Source organism: Delphinapterus leucas, chromosome 12, assembly GCF_059928025.1.
Source record: "Delphinapterus leucas isolate spDelLeu-1000000601 "Yukka" chromosome 12, BTC_Dleu_Yukka2, whole genome shotgun sequence".
Classification (NCBI taxonomy): domain Eukaryota; kingdom Metazoa; phylum Chordata; class Mammalia; order Artiodactyla; family Monodontidae; genus Delphinapterus; species Delphinapterus leucas.
The window spans coordinates 55,239,164-55,252,588 of record NC_143140.1 but is presented as its reverse complement, the minus strand read 5'-3'; the positions used below and the strand labels follow the sequence as shown (position 1 = coordinate 55,252,588).

At 39.5% G+C, this 13,425-nt stretch overlaps 1 pseudogene; it reads left to right on the top strand.

The window, feature by feature from the left end:
* Positions 1 to 1,887: 1,887 nt before the first annotated feature.
* Positions 1,888 to 2,503, top strand: LOC111165099 (histone deacetylase complex subunit SAP18 pseudogene; annotated as a pseudogene).
* Positions 2,504 to 13,425: the final 10,922 nt, after the last annotated feature.

Genomic DNA, 13,425 nt, shown 5'->3' with positions numbered 1-13,425 from the left:
ACTAGCCCCCCATTCCCCCATTCCCCCATCCTCTGACAACCACCCTTGGACTTTGTGTCTCTAGGAACCTCAGATAAGTGGAATCATACAGTATTTGTCCTTTTGTGACTGGCTTATTTAATTTAGCAAAATGTCTTCAGAGACACTCATTATGTTGTAGCGTGTGTCAAAATTTCCTTCTTTTTTAATGCTAAACAATATTCTATGATGTGTACATACCACATTTTGTTAATCCAATTATCCATCAGTGGACACCTGGGTTGCTGCTACCTCGTGGCTGTTGTACATAATGCTACTGTGAACATGGTGTGCAAATAAGAAATTCAATTCTGAGTAAGCATATGGCTGCAGCAGTGACAAAGATACCCTTCGTGCAATTTTCTTCTTTCTTTTCACTTCCTGGGTCAACATGCCCCAGTTACAGGTATCGACCAGAGTGAATATCAAGTTTAAACTGCAGGTGGCAGCAAATATCAATAAACTAGGCATAACGCTTGACAAAAGCGTAGCTGTTTTTTCCTGTGTATTTTTGGCCCTTCAAACAGAGTAGAATCAATATTTTTCCTTAGGTCTCCTACGTTCAATATAAGGAACTCTTGAAGCATTTATTTGGGTTTAACTAATGAGGCATATTTTAATTGAGTAATATAAAAGACTAATGAATCAGTGGAAGCAGTATCTGAAGGCTTGATATTTGGCTCAAAGCTTTCGACAATCTTGCCTGAAATATCCCAGCCAACCACGCACACATTATAATCTCTTTGCCACGTCTTGGAACTTTCAAAGTAGGTTAAATCGTTTGAGTGATTTGCCTCTGGCTTTTTTGTGATAAGACACTGCTAGTTGTTTACCCAATATCCTTCTCACCATCTTCCCTAATAATAAAACCCCCAATTTTTTATTAGGCTGGTAGTGTACCCAACTAAAAAAAACTACAGTTCCTTACCTCCACTGCAACCAGAGATCACATGACACAGTTCTGTCCTTGACATGTAAGCTCCTCTGCTGCAGACTAAGTTTTATTCTCCTGATAGAGGCTCTTCCTGCTTCCTTGTTGTTTTTTGTTGTTGTTGTTCTCTTTGTTGTTTTTATTTTTGTTTGTTTGATTTGTTTGCTTCCTACCTAAAACTTGGATAGGAAACAGAATGTGGGGCAGCTATATTGTAACCATGAGACTATCAAGAAAACAAAAGGCACATGTTCAACATTGCAAAGTAGAAAAAGGAGCCTGGAGAAGATGACCCAGGTGAGGTGCTAACCATCCCTGGGCTACCCACGTCTAGCTGGATTACTTACTTTCCAGTAGGACTTCCTATTTCCTGTTATGTGAGAAAAATATTCCCCTATTTGCTTCAATAACCATAGTCAGGTTTATGGTGGTGAAGCAGACCCAATCCCTTAGTCAGATGGATAGGCATTCTGAGATGGGTAGATGAATTAAAGGTGTGTTTTGAGACAGAAATAATAAATATACTTGTTTTTTTCAATTGAGAAAGTGTGCCTAAAATATAGTGCAGAATTACATTTTAATCAGATGTGCCTCTAGGAAAAATTAACTAAGGCAGACATTGTGCAACATTAAAAGTAATGAGTTAGTAGGCCTTTAGATAAGTGAAGGAGTAGCATTTAGGAGTGGAAATAGTAGGAGAGAATGACTTTTTAAATAATAAAAGTAGAGTTGAGTTAATAAATATTTCTCATAAAGATCATCATGAAGAGTCCCTATTCATTAAAGAGATTAATTTATCAGATTTTACCACATGCTATAATAACTCATTTGTGAGATGTCACAAGGTCAAGATAATGCAGTTCCCATCCATATCCTATTATATTTTATGAGAACATTTGGTGGTCTCTGTACATAACTAATATATTCATCCTGTGAAATGAACATTCATCAACACCCAAGAGAGAGAAAGAGAAGGAGTCATTTAAAAAGTAAGATAGGGGCCGCAGGAGGAAGATGGTGGTGGAGTCGTGTGTTACCCAGGAGGAAATTAAGAAGGAGCCCGAGAAGCCCATCGATCGGGAGAAGACCTGCCCGCTGTTGCTGCGCGTCTTCACCACCAACTACGGCCGCCACCACCGCATGCACGAGTTCTCCCGTGGAAACGTGCTGTCCTGCGAGCTGCAGATATACACTTGGATGGATGCAACCTTGAAAGAATTGACTAGGTTAGTAAAAGAAGTCTAGCCAGAAGGCAGAAAGAAGAGCACACACCTCAGTTTTGCAATTGTTTTTACGGATCCTAAAAGGCCTGGCTATTGAGTAAAGGAGTTGGCAGCACCGTGTCTGGGAGAAGGGGACTGATGACGATTCCATGACGCTGCAGTCACAGAAGTTCCAAATAGGGGACTATCTGGACATAGCAATCACTCCTCCAAATCAGGCACCACCTCCTTCAGGGCACATGAGACCATATTAAAGTTTATTTACTATCTCTTGAATTTATTTTCCATTCAGTTATATAAAACAAACTTTCACTTTTTCCTACTCCCTTGTTGCCATTAAGTCTTTAAACTCTAAACAAATTGTAATGCATCTATTTAGGAGTTCAATTTGGCTTTGCTATGGTATGAATATTAATAGAAAGTCCATATGTTTCAAGTTCTGTAAAATATGAAAAGTGCTCTTAGCATTCCATGTAAAACTATATTGTTAAAAACGGAGCTGGAGGAATCAGGCTCCCTGACTTCAGACTATACTACAAAGCTACAGTAATCAAGACAGTATGGTACTGGCACAAAAACAGAAAGATAGATCAATGGAACCGGATAGAAAGCCCAGAGATAAACCCATGCACATATGGTCACCTTATCTTTGATAAAGGAGGCAGGAATGTACAGTGGAGAAAGGACAGCCTCTTCAATAAGTGGTGCTGGGAAAACTGGACAGCTACATGTAAAAGTATGAGATTAGAACACTCCCTAACACCATACACAAAAATAAGCTCAAAATGGATTAAAGAGCTAAATGTAAGGCCAGAAACTATCAAACTCTTAGAGGAAAACATAGGCAGAATACTCTATGACATAAATCACAGCAAGATCCTTTTTGACCCACCTCCTAGAGAAATGGAAATAAAAACAAAAATAAACAAATGGGACCTAATGAAACTTCAAAGCTTTTGCACAGCAAAGGAAAGCATAAACAAAAGACAACCCTCAGAATGGGAGAAAATATTTGCAAATGAAGCAACTGATAAAGGATTAATCTCCAAAATTTACAAGCAGCTCATGCAGCTCAATATCAAAAAAACAAACAACCCAATCCAAAAATGGGCAGAAGACCTAAATAGACATTTCTCCAAAGAAGATATACAGATTGCCAACTAACACATGGAAGAATGCTCAACATCATTAATCATTAGAGAAATGCAAATCAAAACTACAATGAGATATCATCTCCCACCGGTCAGAATGACCATCATCAAAAAATCTAGAAACAATAAATGCTGGAGAGGGCATGGAGAAAAGGGAACCCTCTTGCACTGCTGGTGGGAATGTGAATTGGTACAGCCACTATGGAGAACAGTATGGAGGTTCCTTAAAAAACTACAAATAGAACTACCATATGACCCAGCAATCCCACTACTGGGCATATACCCTGAGAAAACCATGATTCAAAAAGAGTCATGTACCAAAATGTTCATTGCAGCTCTATTTGCAATAGCCCGGAGATGGAAACAACCTAAGTGTCCATCATCAGATGAATGGATAAAGAAGATGTGGCACATATATACGATGGAATATTACTCAGCCATAAAAAGAAATGAAATTGAGTTATTTGTAGTGAGGTGGATGGACCTAGAGTCTGTCATACAGAGTGAAGTAAGTCAGAAAGAGAAAGACAAATACCGTATGCTAACACATATATATGGAATCTAAGAAAAAAAAATGTCATGAAGAACCTAGGGGTAAGATGGGAATAAAGACACAGACCTACTAGAGAATGGACTTGGGGATATGGGGAGGGGGAGGGGTGAGCTGTGATGGGGTGAGAGAGTGGCATGGACATGTATACATTAGCAAACGTAAAATAGATAGCTAGTGGGAAGCAGCCACATAGCACAGGGAGATCAGTTCGGTGCTTTGTGACCACCTAGAGGGGTGGGATGGGGAGGGTGGGAGGGAGGGAGACGCAAGAGGGAGGAGATATGGGAACATATGTATATGTATAAATGATTCACTTTGTTATAAAGCAGAAACTGACACACCATTGTAAAGCAATTATACTCCAATAAAGATGTAAAAAAAGAAAAAAATACCTATATTGTTAAACATGTTGCAATCACCTGGAGTGTGAAAGTTAATGGGGCATGGGTTCAGGGTCTAATTTAGTATTGGGGGTTTATGCTAAGTAGTGGAGTTGGCATGTTTAAGCCCAAATGGGGCAGAACAAGAAAGCCATGAGATTGTATTAAATAGAGCAGGAGTTTGTCGCCCAGAAGGTTGTATGGAATTGCGAAGAAGACCTTTGGGAAGGTGCAGGGCAGAGCAGCTGAGGCGTTTTGGAACAGTCTGAGCTGAGGCAAGTTGAAGAAGCTGTCTGTGTTTGAAGGGAGCGGCCTGCCTGAATCAAGGTGTGACGGCAATTTAGAGAAAAGGAGAATGGGTGCCACAGTGAGGCCTTTTTATGTTTTAAAAAGAGGGAGAATGGGGCATTCTGAGGGCAGGAAGTAGTATAGAGGAGCAAGGGTTAGAACTTAGGATAAGGATGGAAAGGTTTACCTTGAAGATCTGAAAATTCAGGGAGGAATGAAAGAAGAATCTTAAGATCAAGGGAGAAGGTCAGGGATGAGGTCAAGTTAAGCAGGGGATGTTCACATGCCCTGTTCAGTGCTGGGGCTGACTCGTGTCTGATTTGAGAGGCAGTATGCATAGTGGTTATAAGCAGTTGGGCTGAACATTTAAATCCTGGTTACACTAATAGCAACCTTGGACAAGTTACTTGGACCTGTTTTTTTCTGTTTGTTTAAAATTTGTAAAATGGAGGTAACAGCCCATAGGACTGTGAAGACTAATTGTTTGCAAAGGGCTTAGAATAGTGCCTGACAAGTAAGAAACAAAGTTAGCCATAGAGTTCAGTCAGAACGGGTGCCATCCCTTTCACGGCACTGTTATAGTCTCATTTTGAAGTTTATAAACAGTGTGCAGTATGTGATAAGGCCTATTACCTTTAGTCTATTGCAGTAGAAAATTTTGAAAATGTATATTCCAAAATTTGAAAAAATGTACTACCAAAGTAAAATTTCAGTAATTTGATCTTGTACATACAAAAGCAGCCTTTTAAAATCTAATGATTGTAGGATTGGGGTCCCTGGTGCAGTCAACAGGTGACAGATGCAAGCCTGGAACCCCGATCTAGGGCCTCTTCTCCACTGAAGTTTGCCCCAAACCCTTAGGCTCTTTATTCATTCATACTAGATAGGCTTGAGCTCCTTAAGTCATACAATTAACTTAAACCTAAGTTTTTGGAGAAGAGGAGCCATGATTACCTTCCTGTCTGTGGAGAAGATACTGATGTACTGTGCAGATCAAGAAGACAGGAACTCGTTAAAGGACTTTGTAAGCCAACTTTTCATAACAGTGCGAACTCCTGCAGTGGGGGCTCACCTGTAATTCCAGGTTATTCTCCCACTAGTTGAAAATAAAGCGGTTTATTTGCTTGGTTCCAAAAAAATAAAATACATAAATAAATATAAAACTTAATTAATTAATTAAAAGTAAGATAAGTCAACTATACTCCAATAAAAAATTAATTTTTAAAAAAGTAAGATAAGAGAGTTTAGAGAAAATATTCCAGAATCAGAGCACCTGGTAGAATAGAACTAAATAGGAGGAGGGGCAGAGGCTCAAGTGCTAAAACCAGTTCTAAATCTATGACCTTAACTTCTTTTCTCTACTAAGCAGGCTTTTGCATTTGTAAAGTGAGAGATGTGAAAAGTCTCATGACACTTTTAATTTGGAGAATAAAAATTCTAAGACACATTAACACTAGAGCAAATAATGGGGCACAACATGTAGTTAATGGCTAAATCATATGGTTCAGAGGATAAGTGCTACAGAGATTGAGAATATAAGACACAGAATATAAGACCAAGGATATTTGAGAAAGATCTTATGGAGGAGATAGGAAAAGGGAGAAATTATGAAAGGAGAAGTTTAAAAAAAAAAAAAGAACTTTCCAAATAGAAAGGCAAGGAGGTATGAACACAATCAACTTCTTTGTGGGGTGCAGAGGAAAGCTTGTTTTGGAAAATATGTGAGAAATAGATATAGATTTGTGGTATTGGGTCAACTCATAGGTGCCCTCAAAAGCTAGGAAGAAAAATTTTGAAGCTGAGTAGGAGAAAGCAATCCTATTTCCTAGAGAACAGAGATTGTTGGTTCTAGCATTTCCAGCTCCACTCAGACACTTGATGATTGGAAAGCCTAGCAGCATCCCAAGGTGCCCAAGCTTGTACTGAGTCTCAGCTTGTACTGATCAGCAGCTCTCTTCACTCTCCATCAAACCATCCATCCATCGAAGCCTGGTTGATTCCTTCCAAAATAGAAGTCAACCCAACCTCCAGAGGGTGATGTCATTTCCGATCCATGGTGAGGGGCTGGGAAGCCAGCTAGTTCCTGCAATTTGAAGAGAAGTATACAATTTGAAAAGGTAGATAGAGAATCCTAAAAAAAAAAATCAAGAAAAAATTCTCAACCTGGGTGGGGTATAGAGCATTTAACAGTGTTTCAGAAGAAAGAAGAGACCCTAGGTCCCTGGCTATGGTTCTACTCTGCTCTAGGCAAGCTCTCCAGTTCCTCCCACTTCTACATCCTCATTCGACAAAAGTAACTATTTAGTAAGGGTGTCAAGGGGAATTCACCCATCCTGTATCAAGGCATTAAAAGGTCTAGATGAGCTACCTATATTAACCACAAATAAGAGGAAAAGGAATGTTATGGCAATCATGCAAAAACTCTGCATGAATAATTCCCATCATCATCATGATGTCATCGTTAGTGCTTCTCAAACTTTAGAATACACAGAATTATATGGAGAGCTCATTAAAACATAAATCTGGACCTTATTCCCAGAAGTCCTGATTCTGGTCTCTGGAGAACCTGGCCTGACTGACCTTTTATTCCAATTCAGTTTATATTTGTAAAGAATGTTGCTACCTAATGAATTGTCTTAAATTTCCTCAGACTATTAATAGCAGGAAAAAATCAATGCCTTTTTAATTTATATCACAAACTCAAAAGAAGAAAAATTTGGAGATTCTCTAGTCCCTCATCCTTCTTAATACAGAAATTCCATCTATGACATCCTTTTAAAAATATGCCCATCAAATTTATCCTTGTAGCCTGCAGTGATGGAGTGCTACATTTCACATTTCAGCCCAACACTTTTGGGGCAGCTATAACATCCCCCCCTGGAGATGCTAGTCTTATCTTCCCCTGGAGAGATTTATTTATATTTCAAAGGGTAAGAGCAAGAACCTAGGATCCTTCTCAAGGAAAAAAGGTTTTTGTCCCCATCTTTCAGGATAGGAGGAGAGACAGCAGTCCCTTTCTACATAAACGCCCAGATTTATATTTTCAGGGTGCTTAACCATATTACAAACGCTGATAAGTGTGGGATGATGCCAGATCTACTTCTTATCATGTTGCTGTATGGTTAAGAATTAGGACAAAAGGGAACTGGCACAGTTATTTGCTGTAAGCAAATATTAATCTTCTCTGCTTCAGAAACCTTGAGTTCACATTCGGGTTAATATTAATAAACCATGACAACCTAGGAAAGTAGTATGAACATGAGTATCTATGAGAGAAGTTACAGGCTTTAGCAAATTAAGATCATGCAGTATTTTTCATATGCAGTTTATACATTTAATGTTTACTATATGTTAAGTGGTATTTTCAATTAATTATTTATATTAATTATTTTTAAATTTTATTTATTTATTTATTTATGGCTGTGTTGGGTCCTCGTTGCTGTGCATGGGCTTTCTCTAGTTGTGGCAAGCAGGGGCTACTCTTCATTGCAGTGTGCAGGATTCTCATTGCAGTGGCTTCTCGTTGTGGAGCACAGATTCTAAGCACATGGGCTCAGTAGTCGTGGCTCGTGGGCTCTAGAGCACAGGCTCAGTAGTTATGGCTCACGGGCTTAGTTGCTCACGGCATGTAGGATCCTCCCGGACCAGGGAGTGAACCTGGGTCCCCTGCATTGGCAGGCGGATTCTTAACAACCGTTCCACCAGGGAAGTCCCTATTAATTATCTTTTCTTACAAGTTTAGGATAAAAGATTTAACCCCAAATTTTTATATTCCCTTGAGACCTGGGAAAGGAATATATGGCCTACAGAAACATTCCATAAAGTGAGTAACCTGGATAAATTAGTATAACAAATATAAATGGGTTTTTTCCCCATTTTTGGAAAAAGTTACTCCCAGTTACTAATCTTTCCTCTTACAGAATCTTTCCCATTCACCATAATTTCTGAGATTTTTTTCAGTGAATGTTTTTATTTACAAAGAACTTTTAGTACTCTGAAAAATAACTTACCTACCATGTAATTTTCATGCCTTATTACTTTACTTATCGTCATGACAACTTTGTGTCATATGAGATAATTACTAGCCATCATTCTTAGAGATGAGAAAACTGAGACACAGTAAGATTAAGTAATTTACCAAAGTTCATCCAGTTAATTAGTTCTAAAGCTAGTAAGAGCCAAGCAATTATGTAAATATATTGAGTTTACTCTGAATATTTCATATGACCTCTAATTATAAGAGTTGAACTAGTAAAAAAACCTAATGGCATTGTCAGTACTTGGCTTCCTATTTTCCAAAATCATAAGAAAACAGACGAGAAGACAAAAGGTAACATTCTGAGTAATAGCTATACAACAGTAGCTATTATTATATAATAAGTTCTTTTTAAAAATAAGTCAGTTTGATTTTTTAAATAGCATTTCTCTTCCTGGTAATATCCAATTCACAAATGACAGTTTATAGAAAACATGCCAAAAATCCAAGACAATTCCCTCACCTTGGATAGTGGTACAGTTTCTTTAATCATAGAATTGGTAACTTACTGACACTTGGCTGTTCATGATTGATGCCTTTAGGTTAGTTACACATAGTTAATTAAAATTAATGTTTACCAACTAACTTACTATGTATCTTGGCAATAAATGTACTTGATATTTACTGTCAAACTACAGATTATTATTAATTTCTGTGATGTGAATATGCTTCTATGTGTATGTCTATTACTGGAAGGGCAAAAACAGCTTTGTATGAGATGGAAATTATCGGAAAAACAGGAAACTAGAGAGCTAATATTTCTGTTTTGACTATTTGTAGCCCATATATTTTTTAAATAATTATTTTTTGAACTATTTTAGATTTACCTGAAAATTGTGAAGATAGTATGGAGAGTTCCCAATATTCCATGTCCAGTTTCCTCTGTTATTAACGTTAATGTATGGTACATTACTATTAACTAAAGTCCATAGTTTATTCAGTTTTCCTTAGTTTTTACCTAATGTCCATAGTCTGTTCCAGGATTTCATTCAGGATACCATGTTACATTTAATAGATATGTCTCCTTAGGCTCTTATTGGCTGTGACAGTTTCTCAGACTTCCCTTGTTTTTTATGACCTTGACAGTTTCGAGGAGTACTTGTGAGTATTTTGTAGAATATCTCTCTACTGAGATTTGCCTTACATTTGTCTCATAATTATCCTGGGCTTATGAGTTTTAGGGAGGAGAATCACAGAGCTAAAGTGCCACTTCATCACATTGTATCAATGGTACATGCTATCAAAATGACGTATCACGGTTGATATTCACCTCGATCATCTGGCTAAGGTAGTGTTTGTCAGTTTCTACACTCTAAAGTTATTCTTTTCCCTTCTTTCCATAGTACTCTTTTGGAAGAAGTGTGCACTCCACACTTGAGTGGAGACCTATATACTTTTTACAAGTGAATAAAATGGAATTTATAATTTTGAAAGCATGCACTGTTAAAAAATGAAATAATGAAAGTCCTGTTGAGTTTTAGCATCTTGAAACTTTGAACAGTTAAGATTCTATTCTTGGAATCTTTGTAGGAATACTCTCTGTGTGATACCATTTGGATACTCTCTGTGGGTAACTAAATTTTCCCAGTTTTTTAATTTTTAAAAAAATATTTATTTATTTGGCTATGCTGGGTCTCAGTTGTGGCATGTGGGATCTTTGCTGCCGCATGCGGGATCTTCGTTGCGGCACGTGGGCTCTTAGTTGTGGCATGCAGGATCTAGTTCCCTGACCAGGGATGGAACTTGGGCCCCAGACATTGGGAGCGCAGGGAAGTCCTCCACCAGGGAAGTCCTCCTAGTTTTTTAGATTATTTGACAACCCCTTATTTATTAGGCACTATGCTGAACTCTGGGAATACAAATCTGAGACATCATCCTTGCCCTCAAGAGGTTTAAGTCCCATCATAGATTCCACGTCCTAAAAGCCAATACTTTCTTCATTTCTCTTGCTATGGTATCTAGAATATTTGAAAATTCAAATTAATCTTCTAAAACTAACTATCCTCACGCCCCCAGCTAACATCATATCAAATGGTGAAAGGTTGGAAGCTTTTTCTCTAAGGTTATGAACAACACAAGGTTGCCTAATCTCACCACTCCTATTCAACATAATTCTGAAAGTCCGGGCTTCCCTGGTGGAGTAATGGTTAAGAATCTGCCTGCCAATGCAGGAGACCTGGGTTCGAGCCCTGGTCCAGGAAGATCCCAAATGCCGTGGAGCAACTAAGCCCGTGAGCCACGACTACTGAGCCTGTTCTCTAGAGCCCACGAGCCACAGCTACTGAAGCCCACGTGCCTAGAGCTCATGCTCCACAACAAGAGAAGTCACCACAATGAGAAGCCCGCACACCACAACGAAGAGTAGCCCCCCTCTCTGCAACTAGAGAAAGGCTGCGTGCAACAACGAAGACCCAAAGCAGCCAAAAATAAATAAATTAATTTTTTTTTTAAAAAGAGAAAGGAATCAAAATCAAATTAAATTAAATTTTTTTAAAAAAAGTACTGAAAGTCCTAGCCAGAGCAATCAGGCAAAAAAAGAAATAAAAGTATCCAAATCAGAAATGAAAAATAAATAAAATTGTCTCTTTTGGCAGATGACATGGTTTCATGTATAGAAAATCCTAAAGACTCCATCAAAAAACAAAAATACGCAACTCTGACATCAATGCCCTGCTCACATCCCCTCAGCTCACCCCAGAGGTCAGCTGTGTTTGGGTAGACAATTTGCTTACCTCCAGCGACTCCTTACCTTAAGTATTTCTCTGCCTGAGGGCTCCTAGGGAGTTAAAGTCCCAGGAGCACATCTTCAACCATTAATGAGTGGATATTGATGGGAAAATACTCCCACTTCCTTGTCCTTTGTTGGGACTACTTCAGCTGTGTTTTACACAGCCTCCCAGAGAGTCCACAGTGGTAGTGAAGGCCAATTGCTCACCCCAGTAACCTTTGCAGTAACAATGCACCATCTTGCCCTGTCTCCTTCCATTTTCTGTCTCACTTCCCCTCTCTCTCACCCTGCTTCCGTGATCACTCCCCAGATAAACTCCTTGTACCCAAATCCTTAATGCAGAATCTGCTTTTGGATGAAACTCAAAGGAAGACATCTCAGTTTTCCATTTTCTAAATTCAGTGTCAATATGTGAAACTTGTTTTACAGGCGTTCGTTGTGATGGCTCTCATATTGTTTCAGTCTTCGCTTTTTTTTTTTTTGACGGTACGCGGGCCTCTTATTGTTGTGGCCTCTCCCGTTGCGGAGCACAGGCTCCAGACGCGCAGGTTCAGCGGCCATGGCTCACGGGCCCAGCCGCTCCGCGGCATGTGGGATCCTCCCAGACCGGGGCACGAACCCGTGTTCCCTGCATCGGCAGGCAGACTCTCAACCACTGCGCCACCAGGGAAGCTCCAGTCTTTGCTTTTAATTGCTCTTTTTATAAAGATAGCCTGAGAAACTGGAGAGTAGGACAGGAAGAAGAAAGAGGAAAAGTGGTGAAGAATTGAAAGCTAAGCTCTTTTACTTAAGTGAATAAGCCTTTTTGAAAAAGGAAGTAGCACTTTTCAAGTTGTAAATAAAATCAGTCATGAGGCAGAGGTGTGAGAGAACAGTGTGAACCACTGGATGGAAAGGATGGAAGATAATGTCATCATTGTTCTGACCCAAATACTCCTTTAAATATAATTTCTCTAAATCTGGACTCGTCTCATTATTGTCTCTTCTGGCCCCTACTCTGTACTCCCTTCATTCCTTCTTTTTAACTCCGTTTCTCATCCCGCTAGGGTGACACATCAACTCTTCAAATGAGAAAAGAGAGGGAGCTTTGAATAGTATGTGCCAAAATCTACTGCTTTGTCTCTAAGCTGTGAACTTGGCTGGGCTGCCTGGAGATCAGCCCATATCTACCAATGCCAAGGACAGGCCAGGACCTGAGAGGAGCAAGTGTGGGGGGCAGAGGGAGATAAATATGTATCCAAACATTTACCCAAAGTGCTGTCTCTCCCACACTGAATCTCAGCCAAGATTCAGACACGATGCTAATGATACTCTTAAACACTACCCTTTTCTTTCTCCCTAGTCTTCCCGTTCTCTGGAAGGATGGAATGTGGACCAGAAGTTCACCAAACAATAGAAAAACCTGTATTATTTCTCATCTAGATATTTTAATATCTTCTCTGGGAGAGGCCCTCCCAGAGACTGTCATCAAAAGTGAAGCAAAATTCTATCTCCTGGACACTGGAGTTTTGAGCCTGGAGCAAGAGATTGGACAACTGATAATCTGCTTAACGCTCTTCCCCCAATATCTTAACACAGGTTAACACACACAGACACCTGACAGGAAGTCACACCATCACACAACTCCTAGGAGCAAGGATCTTTCCTGACCTCAGCACGAACTTTATAAAATGTACATAGATTGTTTCTTCTCTCACTCAGTGACTTTGAGTATACAAAGGTTATTCTGGTAAGAATGGATGCGGCTCATAAAACTGGAATATTAATTCAAGGAGACTAGGGGACCACTTACTGGTGTATGGAACTGGCTTTGGTGATGAAGCAAATGCTCTTAGTAACCTGCGCTATGTCCGCTCAGCCCACCTTAGATTTTCGCTGCAAGAGTTGTGGATTTTCCGATGCGTGCTGACAGAGTCCCATCCCAAGTACCCTCTTCATCTCTCTGGCTTTCTTTTCCAAGTCTTTCTCTGAAGCAGTGGGAGCTTATACAGCGTGCAGGAAAAGCTCAAAATGTAAGGAAGAAATGCCCCCCAGGTATGCTTCAACCAACGGGGCATGGAAGCCAGGGGATAAATGCTTCAGCCTCCCATTCATTGGAGGAATAATTCTAAGGTGTA